Here is a 13,016-nt window from a genome sequence, read left to right on the forward strand (position 1 = left end):
TTAATGTAGAAACTGCTAAACCTTGTGTTATCCTCAGTGTGGCTCCATGATATTTGAATTATTTCTTTTTGGCTTGCAGTGTTTTCTCCTTCATCTAAGAGATCTGGAATTTGACTATAATATTCCTGGCAGTTTTCATTTTTGGATCTCTTTAAGGAGGTGATTAGTGGATTCTTTCAATTTCTATTTTACCCTCTGTTTCTAGAATATCAGGGCAGTTTTCCTTGATGATTTTCTTGAAAGATGATGTCTAGGTTCTTTTTTTCATCATGACTTTTAGGTAGTCTAATAATTCTTAAATTATTTCTCCTTCATCTATTTTTAGGTCAGTTGTTTTTCCAATGAGATATTACACATTTTATTCCATTTTTTTAAATTTTTAAAATTTTGTTTGATTGTTTTTTGATGTTTCATAAAGTCATTAGCTTCCACTTGCCCAGTTCTAACTTTTAAGGAATTATTTTCTTCAGTGAGCTTCTGTACCTCTTCCATTTAGCCAATTTTACTTTTTAAGTTTTTCTCTTCAGTGAATTTTTGTATGTCTTTTTTCATCTTGCCAATTCTGCTTTTCAAAGCATTCTTCTCTTTATTGGATTTTTTGTGCCTCTTTTTTACCATTTGGCCTATTCTGTTTTTTAAGTTGTTTTTTTTTTCAGTATTTTTGTGCCTCGTTTACCAAGTTGTTGACTCTTCTTTCATGATTTTCTTGATTCACTCTCATTTCTCTTCCCAATCTTTCCTCTACCTCTCTTACTTGATTTTTAAAATCCTTTTTGATCTCTTCCATGGCCTGAGACCAATTCACATTTTTCTCTGAGATTTTGGATGCGGGCATTTTGACTTTGTTGTCTCCTTTTGAGTTTGTGTTTTGATTTTCTTTGTCACCATAGCAACTTTCTACAGTCTGAATTTTTCAGTTATTTGCTCATTTTCCAGCCTATTTCTTGACTTTTAACTCTACGCTAAAGTAGGGCTCGGCTTCCCAAATGGAGGGGGCATTATTCCAAGCTTCTGGTTTTTTGTGCAGCTGTTTTTAGATGTAATTCTGAGGACCTGTAAGTTTTTGGCTCTTCTTTGGTATGATCTAGGAAGAAGTGTGTTTGCTATTCTCCTATATTGTGCACTGATTTTTGAGTGGTCACAAGCACTCCTTTCAACCCTGGAACTGTGACCAGGGTCCCTGTTCCCCTGTGACCACAAGCTCTGCTATTCTAATGCTTCTCCTCACACTGAGTCAGAGTGAAGAAAGAAAACGGTGGGAGAAATCAGGGTTGGGTTTGGCAAGATATTATCAGTGATAGGACAAATAAAGAGGGAAGTTGGAATACAGTATAGAGTTGAACTAAGGAAGAGTAAGGCATAAGGAATGATAGAAAAATAAGATTATGATGTAATAAGGGAATGTTAGATTTCTTGAAAATGGAAGTAGAACACTTGTGGGTGATAGTATGATCAAGTGAAGACCTTTCCCATGAATAGGTGAGATGGAGTGATGAACTATATCATTGGAATTGAATAATAGATTAAATAACTGGGAAGTTAGGGCATTTGAGAGAGCATCAATATCTAGGTTGAAATTCCCTAATTTGTCAACTGAGGGATGGAGTGATTAGAGGTAGTTATGAGGTCCAATAGTAGATCTTAGAAGAAGAAGGCATAGGGGAAAGTTAGAAAATAAAAGATTTTGATGGGATAAAGGGATTTTGGAGTTCTTGGTATTTATACTATAGGTGACAGTATGATCAAGGGATGATCATCCTTGTGTGTGGGTGAGATGGAGTGAAGAACTTGGTCTTGAGAGTTGAATAATAGATTAAATAACTGGTAGGTTAAGTATTTGAGAGAATATCTACATATATGTTGAAGAGCCCTAGTATGATGATAGGACAAAATATTGACCTCATTGAGAAAATAGGTAGAATGTTTTGGAAGTTGTTAAGTAACAGCCATTAGAATCTGGATTGTGTCACAAATTCAGATTGTGTGAATATCAAAGAATGAGAAGTTTCTCAGTGATGGTGTTAGAGAGAGTCTGGATATCTAGGAGTATTCTGATTCCTTCACCATGATCACAAAATTGTGGGGTGAGAGTAAAAGTTCAGCTTGTATTGGAAAGGGCAGTCAGGGTCATCAGGAGAAATCCAGCTCTCAGTGGATGCCATAGGATAGAAAGTGATTTAAGATAAAATAAAGTTTGCTCATTGTGAAGCAGAAGACCAAGAAGTGGAAAGCTTGAGCATATCTGCAGTTGGGCTTTTGATATTGAGGTAGATGACAATGAGATAACTGGCTGATGGGGTTGAGGAAGGAAAGCTTATTCTGTTGCCACTGGAGGGGATGTGTCAGTATCACTGGCATGGAGAGATTAAGAACAGTTGAAAGTTGCTAACTATTGGAAAATGAGTTCAGAAAGAGTAGTGAAGTCTGATGGTAAAATCAGGTAGTTAGAAAGTTCAAGGCCCTACCTTGAGGTTTTAATGCAATTCTCAAGTATCCGACTTGTCATATTTCTGTGTCCTAGGAAGCATGTGGAAGCCTACATGGCAGGTGTGATGAGCAAAAATTTGTGTTCTCAGTCTGGAAGATACGATGTACTAGGGCCCTTCTTGGGACTAATTTAGTGGTGTAGGCCTTAGGGCATCTAGAAGCCTAGAAAGGAGGCAGATGATGATACATCTCAACCTGACTGAAGGCTCAAGCAGGGGATAATTGTATTATAGCCTTTGGGTGTTAGAAAACCTACCCTTGCTCTTCAAAACATTTGTACTTAATTGGAAAAACATCAGTTGCTCATGGGTAGGCTGAGCTAATACAATAAAAATGACAATCCTACCTAAGCTAATTTACTTATTCAGTGCCATACCAATCAAACTACCAAAAAATTATTTTATAGAGTTAGAAAAAAATAATAACAAGATTCATTTGGAAAAACAAAAGGTCCAGAATATCAAAGGAACTAATGAAAAGAAATGCAGGGGAAGGTGGCCTAGCAATTCCAGATCTTAGATTGTATTATAAAGCAACAGTCCTCAAAACTGCTTGGTACTGGCTAAGAAATAGGGAGGTGGATCAGTGTGAATAGGTTAAATATGCAAGACACAGTAGTCAATGACTATAGTAATCTATTATTTGATAAATGCAAAGACCCCAGCTTCTGGGATAAGAACCCACTCTTTGAAAAAAACTGCTGGGAAAACTGGAAAAGAGTATGGCAGAAACTAGGCATAGACCCAAATCTCACACCATATACCAAAATAAAGTCAAAATGGGTTCAGGACTTAGATATAAAGGCTGATACCATAAGTAAAGTGGGAGAACAAGGAATAGTTTACCTATCAGATCTATGGAGAACAGAAGAATTCGTGACCAAACAGGAGATAGAAAACATTATGAAAAGCAAAATGGATAATTTTGATTACATTAAATTGAAAAGTTTTTGCACAAACAAAGCCAATGCAACTAAGATTAGAAGGAAGGTAGAAAATTGGGAAAGAATTTTTACAACCAGTCTTTCTGATAAAGGCCTCATTTCTAAAATATATAGTGAATTAAGACAAATTTATAAGAACACAAGCCATTCCCCAATTGATAAATGGTCAAAGGATATGAACAGGCAGTTCTCAGATGAAGAAATTAAAGCCATCTATAGTCATATGAAAAAATGCTCTAAATCATTATTGATTAGAGAAATGCAAATCAAAACAACTCTGAGGTACCACATCACACCTATCAGATTGGCCAACATGACAAAACAGGAAAATGATAAATGTTGCAGAGGATGTGGGAAAATTGGAATGCTAATACATTGTTGGTGGAGTTGTGAAATGATCCGACCATTTTGGAGAACTATTTGGAACTATGCCCAAAGGGCTACAAAAATGTGCACACACACCCTTTGATCCAGCAATAGCACTTCTAGGGCTATATCCCAAAGAGATCAAACAAATGGGAAAAGGACCCACATGTACAAAAATATTCATAGCAGCTCTTTTTGTGGTGGCAAAGAATTGGAAATTGAGAGGATGCCCATCAATTGGGGAATGGCTGAGCAAGTTGTGGTATATGAATGTAATGGAATACTGCTGTGCTATAAGAAATGATGAACAGGCTGACTTCAGAAAAATCTGGGAAGACTTATATGGTCTGATGCGGAGTGAAGTGAGCAGAACCCAGAGGACTTTGTACACAATACCAGCCGTGTTATGCAATGACTAAGAATGTTAAACTGAACCCTTCTCAGCATTACAAGGATCTAAGACATCTCCAGAGGCCTTGGGATGGAAAATGCTGTCCACATCCAAAGAAAGAACTATGGAAGTCGAATCGCTCTCATTTATTTTTACCTGAAGTTGAATTTTGTTTCATCTTTCTGATGATTCCTCCTATTGGTTTTAATTTTTACTTACAACTTCAGTAATGTGAAAATATGTTTAATGGGTATGTAAATGTAAAGCCTATGTCAGATTGTGCGCCATCTTGGGGAGGGTGGGGGGGGAGGAAAAGGGAGAAAAAATTTTCAACTCAAAAGTATATGGAAAAAAAAAAAAACCAAACAAAAAAAACCATTTGTACTTACCAAGAGTCCCATCAGCAATGTAGGAGAGTGCCTATTTCCCCTAAGTCCCACCAACCTTGAATTTTTATTACTTTTTAATGCTATTTTTAAAATTAATTTAATCATTATAAACTAGTAGTACATGATTATTTTGATTTACCTTTCTCTGGTAACTAAGAAATTTGAAAAAGTTTCCACATGTCTATAAGCAATCTTATTCACTTCCATATGCTTTAATTATTTTTGCTATACAAATGACCACCAGATCTATATATCCAATCTAAATACTTCTGCTGAACTCCAATACAGCATTTTCCACTGGGGAATATATCTTATTCTTAAATACATGCTGGCTAATAGAGATTTTGCATATCAGATCTTTTTCTGGTATATTCTTCCAGACAATTTTTTTCTTGTTCTTTTAGATATTGTTTTTGTAGTGCAAAATTCTTTTGTCTTTGCTTAATCAGTCATTTAGCATCTAATAATTTCCAATTATTTGATAAAATTTGATAACATTTTCCTCCTCTGCACAAATGAGAAAAATTTATTATTCCTTTTTCTTCCAGTTTTTGGACCTTAAAATCATTTAGTGAATTGCTTCATGATGACTTTATTATACTGTATCAAGTTAAGCATGGATTTAACTAATGATCCCCCATAACACTGGCCAGTTTTCCCAGCAATTTTTTTTTACTGAATAATGATTTCATTCTCCAGTGTTTTTTTAAGTAATGAATTTGTTGAATACCACTTTCATAAACATTGAGGTTTATTTCTTCTGTTCCATTTACATCTCTCTGTCCCTGTCTGTCTTTCTCTATCTGGTTCTTAACCAATATTTCCAATGAGTTAAAATATTATAACTGTCGTGGACCATTGGATGTCTTATCATAACACAACTCTTCTGTGTTGACTATGTTTGGAGAGTGAATGAGAGAGGAACACCCAAACAGTTTCTTTGTGGCAAGCCAAGGTGGTTTAAAAGGAGCACTGGTCTAACCCACACTTCAAAATGCCCTGAAATAAAGATTCCAACAACAACCACAGGAGCCAGACCAGCCTGGTGGGCAGGAGGCGGGAATGTGATGACTCTTTTTCACAAAAGACTTGTCCCACTGTGATTCTTGGGAACATAGCTGTAGCATAATGGCAAGTAATGAAAATTGGGTTACACATCACAGAACGTCTCCCTTGTGGTTGGTGCAGTGTGGTAGGTATAGAGACTGATCTTAACCACACCTGTATACCAGGATAGGAGCAACCATCAGAAGTGGCTTCTCTAAATACTAATATGAATGTAACACATACACATGCAATTTGCTTATTAATATCGTCTTTAGTTAAAGGGAGACTGGCTTTAAGAGGATCTTACAAAACCTCAGGCAAGCATTCTCACACTATCCTTAAGCTTCAATGTTATATTTCTAAAGGGTTCCCTAAATACCCTCAAAATACCAAAAATTCTGTGTAACATTAGCCACATACATCAGCCAAATTGCAGTGTGTAGCATGTGCTCCCTTGTTACTAATGTTGTTAATATAATCAGGAGGCAACTATTTGATGGAAACCAAACTCTCGGCGTGCTTATTAGAAGGTTCTCATCTTGTTATTCCTAACTAGGGAGCCCCAGTGGAGCATTGTAACTCCCTACCCTGGATAACAAAGCTAGACTTGTCAAAAGCTGATCAATACAGACACTGGCAGCATCAGACAATAGACTTGTGCTAATTAATATTTAATAGGCCCATGGATTTTTCCTTAGCAGCTGGGGTGCTAAATAATAGTCAATTAGCAAACGTGTTAATTAACTCTAATTACACAGCACACAGCGACTTCTCCAAGGACTTTTACTTCAGATCTGCATGTAAATGTTCCCCCACTCATCTTAATCACACCAGGCAGCTAATTAATTGGTAAGTAATTTTTCTTTTCATTCCCCCAAAACATGTATTTTAAAAATCAGAGCCAAGAATCATTTTTACTCTTAGATGTTATTTTTAAAAGCCACTAAGAAGAAAACCAGGTTTTATTCATGTAGTATTCTTTCAAACACTGTGCCAAACTTCTTCCTCCCCATCCCCTAATTTCTATGAGAGAGGAGGGGGGAGGGAAAAGAGAAAGAGACAGACAGAGACCAGATGGGAAGACACACATACACACACACACACACACACACACATACACACACACACACACACACACACACAGATAGACAGACAACGAGAGAGAGACAGAAAGAGACAGAGACAGACAGAGACAGAGAGAAACAGAGAGAGAGACAGAGACATACATGGAGGGAGGGAAAGACAGAGACAGATGCAGAGACATGGGAGGGAGAGAGAGAGAGAGAGAGAGAGAGACAGACAGACAGACACGCACTCACAGAGAGAGAGAGAGAGAGAGAGAGAGAGAGAGAGAGAGAGAGAGAGAGAGAGAAAATGAGAATGAATTTGCCTTCTAATACGTAGAATTACGAGCCTCCAGGAGAAAGGCTAAACAATAAATGCCATGCAATTAAGAACAATCTTCTCTGGTTGGTGTGGCAGTTAAAGGAGCTGCTTCTAAGCAGTTGTGTGCTGTCTGCTTGCTGGGGAGAGGGAAGGAATTGGAGGAAGGAAATCAGCAGAGCAGCCTCACGCAGGGTTGGGCGCCTGGTGTTAGATCAAAGGCTGTGCAGTGGTAGAAGTCTGCTCCAGGGAAGCCAATAGCCTTGTCACTATTCCACTGTCTGAAGATGCTGTTCAAGGCATTTGGAGAGAAGAGCTCAGATGGTAACTCTGGAGAGGAAGGAGGTGACTTTTTCAATTATGGTGATGCTCACAGAATTGAGTTCAAGTACATTATTCATTTGAAAGGTTTTCTATTGTAAGACTAAAGTTAACTCTCACCTGGCTGCTGTTAGTACCTGTAGCTATTTACAAGTAATATTCCAGAAAAAAGCTGTTCAGGGGCTTTAAAAGTTATAAATATATATTTGCATCCCCACCCCAAACTGTTCTTTTATACTCATTTGATTGCATGAACAAGACCTGAAATAGCCTCCTAATGTGGGCATTGTTTAGTCTGTGGCAAAACATCTCTAGGGCTATTAGTCTCTTCAGGAGCACGTAAAAGAAGCAAGAACAGCAATACGGTGTTTTTCACAGCACACAGTAAGAAATGAAGATACTTCTTCACCTGATTATCATTTGAATTTATTGAAATCCTGTAGTATAGCAATTATATCCACTCAGTCCTTTGTTTAGAATTGAGGTTCTTAACTGGAAGCCTGTGAAATTTTTTTTAAATTATTTTTTGTAACTGTATTTCAATATAACATAATCCTATGTGTTTTATGCATTTAAAAACACTACTTTGCAACATCCACAGCTTTATCAGACTGCCGAAAGGGTCTATGGTACACAAAAGGTTTTTTTTTAATTCTTACATTTTATTTTTCCTCCAATTACATGCTAAAACAATCTTTTAATATTTAAAAATAATTTGAGTTCCAAATTTTATCCCTTCTTTCTTTCCTCCCTCCTTTCCCTCCTCCCTTCCTGAGATGATAAGCAGTCTGACACAGGTTATACACATGCAATCTTTGTTTGTTTTTTTTTTTTTGCTAGGCAATGGGGTTAAGTGACTTGCCCAGGGTCACACAGGTAGTAAGTGTTATGTGTCTTAGGCTAGATTTGAACTGAGGTCCTCCTGAATCCAGGGCTGGTGCTCTATCCACTGCGCCACCTAGCTGCCCCTATGTACACATACAATCTTGTAAAACATTCCCGTATTAGTAATTTTGTACAAAAAGACTTAAAAGAAAGAAAGAAAAGGAAAAAAAAACCCACCATGCTTCAGTCTGTATTCAGACCATATCAGTCCTTTCTCTGGAGGTGAATAACATGCTTCATCATGAGTCCTTAAGGATACACAAAAAGTTTAAAACCTATTGATTTAGAGATATCATAGTCTAGAATGGAAATTAGGAGTTTTAGTTTCTTTCTCCAATTTTCCTTTATTATATAGAATATTGAGAGGCTTCTAAGAGTAACAGACTGAGAACTGCCCTCAGAGTTAGAAGGACCTGGGTTGAAGCCCTACCTCCATCCTATATGAGTGACTATATGAGTCTGAGCAAATCACTTAACCTTTGGGTGCACTGTGCAAACTCTCTAAGACCCCAAGTTTTAGAGAAGGTATCACATGTATCAGTAGAGTTTCATCATCTGGGACATTCTCTTCATCAATTACATCTCATGTCTACTTTCTATTTGTTTATGGATTCATTGTGCTAGAAATAGTGACATCAACATAGAATGGACTTGGGATAGAAACTCCATGTATCAAGATCATAACTTTGTAGATAAATTTTAGAGTTGTGGAAACCCAGAGATTAAGTGATTTGCCCAAGGTCGTATAGCTAATTAATCTCAGAGACAGAATTTGAACCCAAGTCCTCTGACTACAGACATATATTGAAATGCTACACTTCTGACTACCAGCATTCCAGAGAATTCTACCTGTTGGAAGCAGTGACAGAACTATAAATTTTGGCCTCCATGGAAAATATAGGAAAGGATTACCTAACCCTTTGTTAAAAGAAAAAACTCATTCTTTCTTGAAATGCAGAGCTGCTTGGAAACCATTATACCAATGGAAAGAGAAAAAAAAAAGAGGCAAATGACAAGGGCTGACTCCCTTGCTTTGACTGTCACTGGCTTTCTGTTTCTTTGGAGGATATTCTCCATGAAAACCAGACCTATGTTTATATGTCAGACCCTTTATTTTCCATCTTTGTAAGTGTGGGAGGACAATTAGGGCAGACTCAAATATCATCCAAAAAATGAACCCAAGAGAGTAAATGACTCTTCAGGAAATAATTGAATTTGATTCTCATTTTGGATCTTGGAAATAAAGGGTTGGGGGCTATAAGGGGGATTATAGACTATTCTTCTAGGTGGAAGGGGAGGGGGAAAGCAGAATAAGCCCTATCTCTAAAAGTCTTATAGTCAAATTGATCCCCTTCAAGGGATAATGAGCTTTATATAAGGGAAATGTCATATAGTTTTGTGCAGAAATTATGCTGTACTACAAAATTATGAAATGCCCAGTATTCTCATGATACTCCCATAGGTTCTGGTGGCCCTTTCCTTCCCTTGTGAGAGTACCCTGTGTTCTCAGTCTTTGCTAATTTCCTTCTCTACTATTGAAACCCTTTTGCTGATTCCCTTTGTTCATATCATCTTACTTTTAAAAATTCTTTTTCTATTTATTGGCATTAAGTTAATACATCCCATCCCATCCCTTAGATAACATATTTTCACATTAACTAGAGATCTTTGAAGTGATACCTTAATCCAAATGAATGATTTTAATGAGAGGAATTTAATATATTCTAGCAGGCTGGAAGGAGAGACATTTTATGAATGTCTATTCTGCTTACATAGAGGACTGCACTGTGAAGGGCTACAAAAGGATTAGAAAACCTAGTACCTACCCTTCCCTTAAGAAGCTTAAAACCTGGTTTGAGAGACAAAAAATATGAAAGTGAGTCAAAAACAAATACACAAAACTTATCAACATGAGCAACTCAATCGAGATCAAAATGATTTAATGTATCTTATATCTGTACGGCACATAAAACTTTCAAAGTGTTTTCAGGTCTGTGGTTTTATTTTACCCTCTTAACTCTTTAAGTAGGTTCAACATGAGTTATTATCCTCACTTAACAGATGAGGAAGATGAATCAGAGATTCTCAGACTTGGAAGGAACCTCAGAGTCCATCCAGTATCCAGGGTGATAGATGATTAATCAGACACCTATTTTATTCCAATCAGTATTAATCAGTTTGATATGATTCCAAAGGGTTAGTGATTATAAGTTCTATGTATTAGATCCTAGAGCTATGAACTGCAGATTGTAAGTTCACTTGCTTAATCACAGGAAGCTAGCTTGGTGACCAAGCCCAGAATGGTGGAAGTGACTCAATGACATGGAAACATGGTAAGTCCCTGAAGTATTGCCCAACATCCTTCTATCACCCAACATGGGGAGATAACCATGAGCACTTGACCAACAAGTGACCCTGTTTGCCAGCCTCTGGCCTGCCTGTCTACCAGCCCACTGGCCCATGTAGATGTTTTGATATCGCTTTTTCAGCCCAGACCAGGTGTCTTCTCCTGAAAGGTCAAGATATCTCTGTCAAAGTCTGTTCATCAGCTCATTTGTCAAACAATGGGATTCTGTTTTTTGTGTAGACCCTCTTGGAGGATCAAGGTCAAGACCTGTCAGACAATAAGGCTATTTATTTTACTGTGCCTCTTCTGTATCATCTGGGTATCAAGCACTATAAAACTAAGGCCCTGGAGAAAGGGGCAACTCAGATTGCAAGGAAGATCTGACATCCACTTCATTAGAGGGGGCCATGAGCGCTTTAATAAAGTGCTATTAGCTCGGAGATCTGCCTCAATTTCTTTTCTTTTAGGTTGGGTGATTTTGGATCTCATACCAGTTCAAACCACACCTGAATAAGAATTGTAGCATGCCTGATAAGTGGTCATTTTTGTTTGAAGACTTCTAGTGAGGGAGAACACACTGCCTCCTGAGGCAGCCCATTCTACTTTTGAATAGCTCTCATTGTTGAGAAGTTTTTCTTTACATCAAGCTGAAATCTGCCACTTTTCACACCCTCCCCACAATGCTGTTAGCTTTGATCTATAGGGCTGGGCAGATCTCAAGAAAAATTCCATCTCCATAGGTCAGTCCTTCAATTATTTGAAAATAAGTGACATGTACCCCTTAAGTTTTGTCTAAGTTTGTTCCTAATTCCTTCAATTGGTTTTCAAAGAGGTATGAGCTCCAGGACCTTGATAATTCTGGTCATCATCCTCTGATATGCTTTGTCTTGGAAAGTTCCTTCTCAAAATATGCTCTTCCCAATCCCTTCACTCTAATATTTTTTCAGAAGAGCTATATTTAACCATTCTGCACACATTCTCTACTTGAAAAGTTCATTTTAAAAATGTATTTTATATCTAGTTTTTAATTGGACTGATTCTTAATATGTCTCATCTTCCTTCTCTGCCTAGATAACCTCCCTGATAACAAAGGATAAAAAAACAGAAAACAAAAAACAAATGAACAGAACTAACTGACACACTGAAAATGTCTGACACTGCAGTACTTCACACCAGTTGCTTTCTATCTCTGCAAAATAAGGGAGAGGTGTTGAAGTTGATTTTTTTTTTGTATATAAATGCAAGGCTTTAAATTTAGCATTATGATTTGGCCCAAATGCTATAGCACTTCAAGATCTTCTTTAAAAAATAATAACTTGAGATCCTTTTAGATCCTGAATATCATTCAAAGTATTGGAGATACTTCCTAGTTTGGCACCCTTTGCAAATTTGGTAAGCATGTCATCTGTGCCTTTTACCCGAGTCATTCATAAAAAAATGCTCAACCAGGGACTAGGATAGATTCCTGGGACCTTTCTTCTATGTTGACATCGGATTACTCATTGAATCCTACCACCTGACTTCAATATGAATACAATGTATACTTAATATAGATAATAAAGTGTATCACCTACTAAAAAGTGTGTTGTCAAGAATAAAGGAGATAAAACTATAAAGCCTCTAAGAACTTTGGAAAAATATATATAAATGGCAAGTATCATTAGTGTCAGAATGGAGTGACTCATTCAGATTGCAGATCCCAAAACATGTGTCATGATTCAATCAGTTTAGAGGTTGCCAATAACTTCCTACCAGTATAAGGGGTAGACAAGGACCATCCAGAAACTGTAAATGAGTAACTAGAGTTGATCCTCTTTGTAATTAGAGTTTGGATTCTTCTTTCTAACATGTTTTATCCTCTCTACCCTTTGCCCTACTGGAATGCTGTCCGGGAATCAAATAAGTGGTTGAGATAATAAAATTTCCAGTTATATACTTTTAAAAAAAACTTAGTTCTCCTTATCTTACCCAGGCTGGAAATGCAATAGCTCAGTTGGCCTAATCCCAATACTGATTGGCATGGAAGTTTTGACCTGTTCCATGTGTAGTCTGGGATAGTTCACTTTTCCTTGAGTAGTGTGTTGGCTTTTCACTAATGGGAGCTCACCATATCAATTCCAAATTTGGTACAGACACCCAATGAGGTTAGCCCTACTACATATCTCAGAACTCCGGAGCTCAAATGTTATACTCTGCCTAAAAGGAAAACAAGGGAGGCTACCTTCAGGGTTGTGATTTAGTGGTAGGAAAATGCACATATATTTATAGAACACGAATTCAGGATGAATAGTAGAGAAGTGGAGAAGATAATTTATTCAATGAAGTCAGTACCAAAAATAATTAAATGAATTGATAGTCTCTGGTTTTTCTATAAGGAGGGGACAGCCTTAGATTTCCCAAAGGAAGGCCTTAAACCTATGAATAAAATTAGAATGGTGGGACAATAGGCGATCAAGC

At 37.2% G+C, this 13,016-nt stretch overlaps 1 long non-coding RNA gene across 1 annotated transcript; it reads left to right on the plus strand.

Moving 5' to 3' along the window:
* The first annotated feature begins 1,420 nt into the window (after positions 1-1,420).
* On the plus strand, positions 1,421-10,549 carry LOC110196878 (uncharacterized). Its single transcript, XR_002321331.2, has 3 exons — positions 1,421-1,479; positions 6,382-6,472; positions 10,486-10,549. It is a non-coding gene; the product is annotated as an uncharacterized LOC110196878 (long non-coding RNA).
* Positions 10,550-13,016: the final 2,467 nt, after the last annotated feature.

Source organism: Phascolarctos cinereus, unplaced genomic scaffold (genome assembly GCF_003287225.1).
Source record: "Phascolarctos cinereus isolate Bilbo 61053 unplaced genomic scaffold, phaCin_HiC Scaffold_726;HRSCAF=1367, whole genome shotgun sequence".
In the NCBI taxonomy this organism is placed as follows: domain Eukaryota; kingdom Metazoa; phylum Chordata; class Mammalia; order Diprotodontia; family Phascolarctidae; genus Phascolarctos; species Phascolarctos cinereus.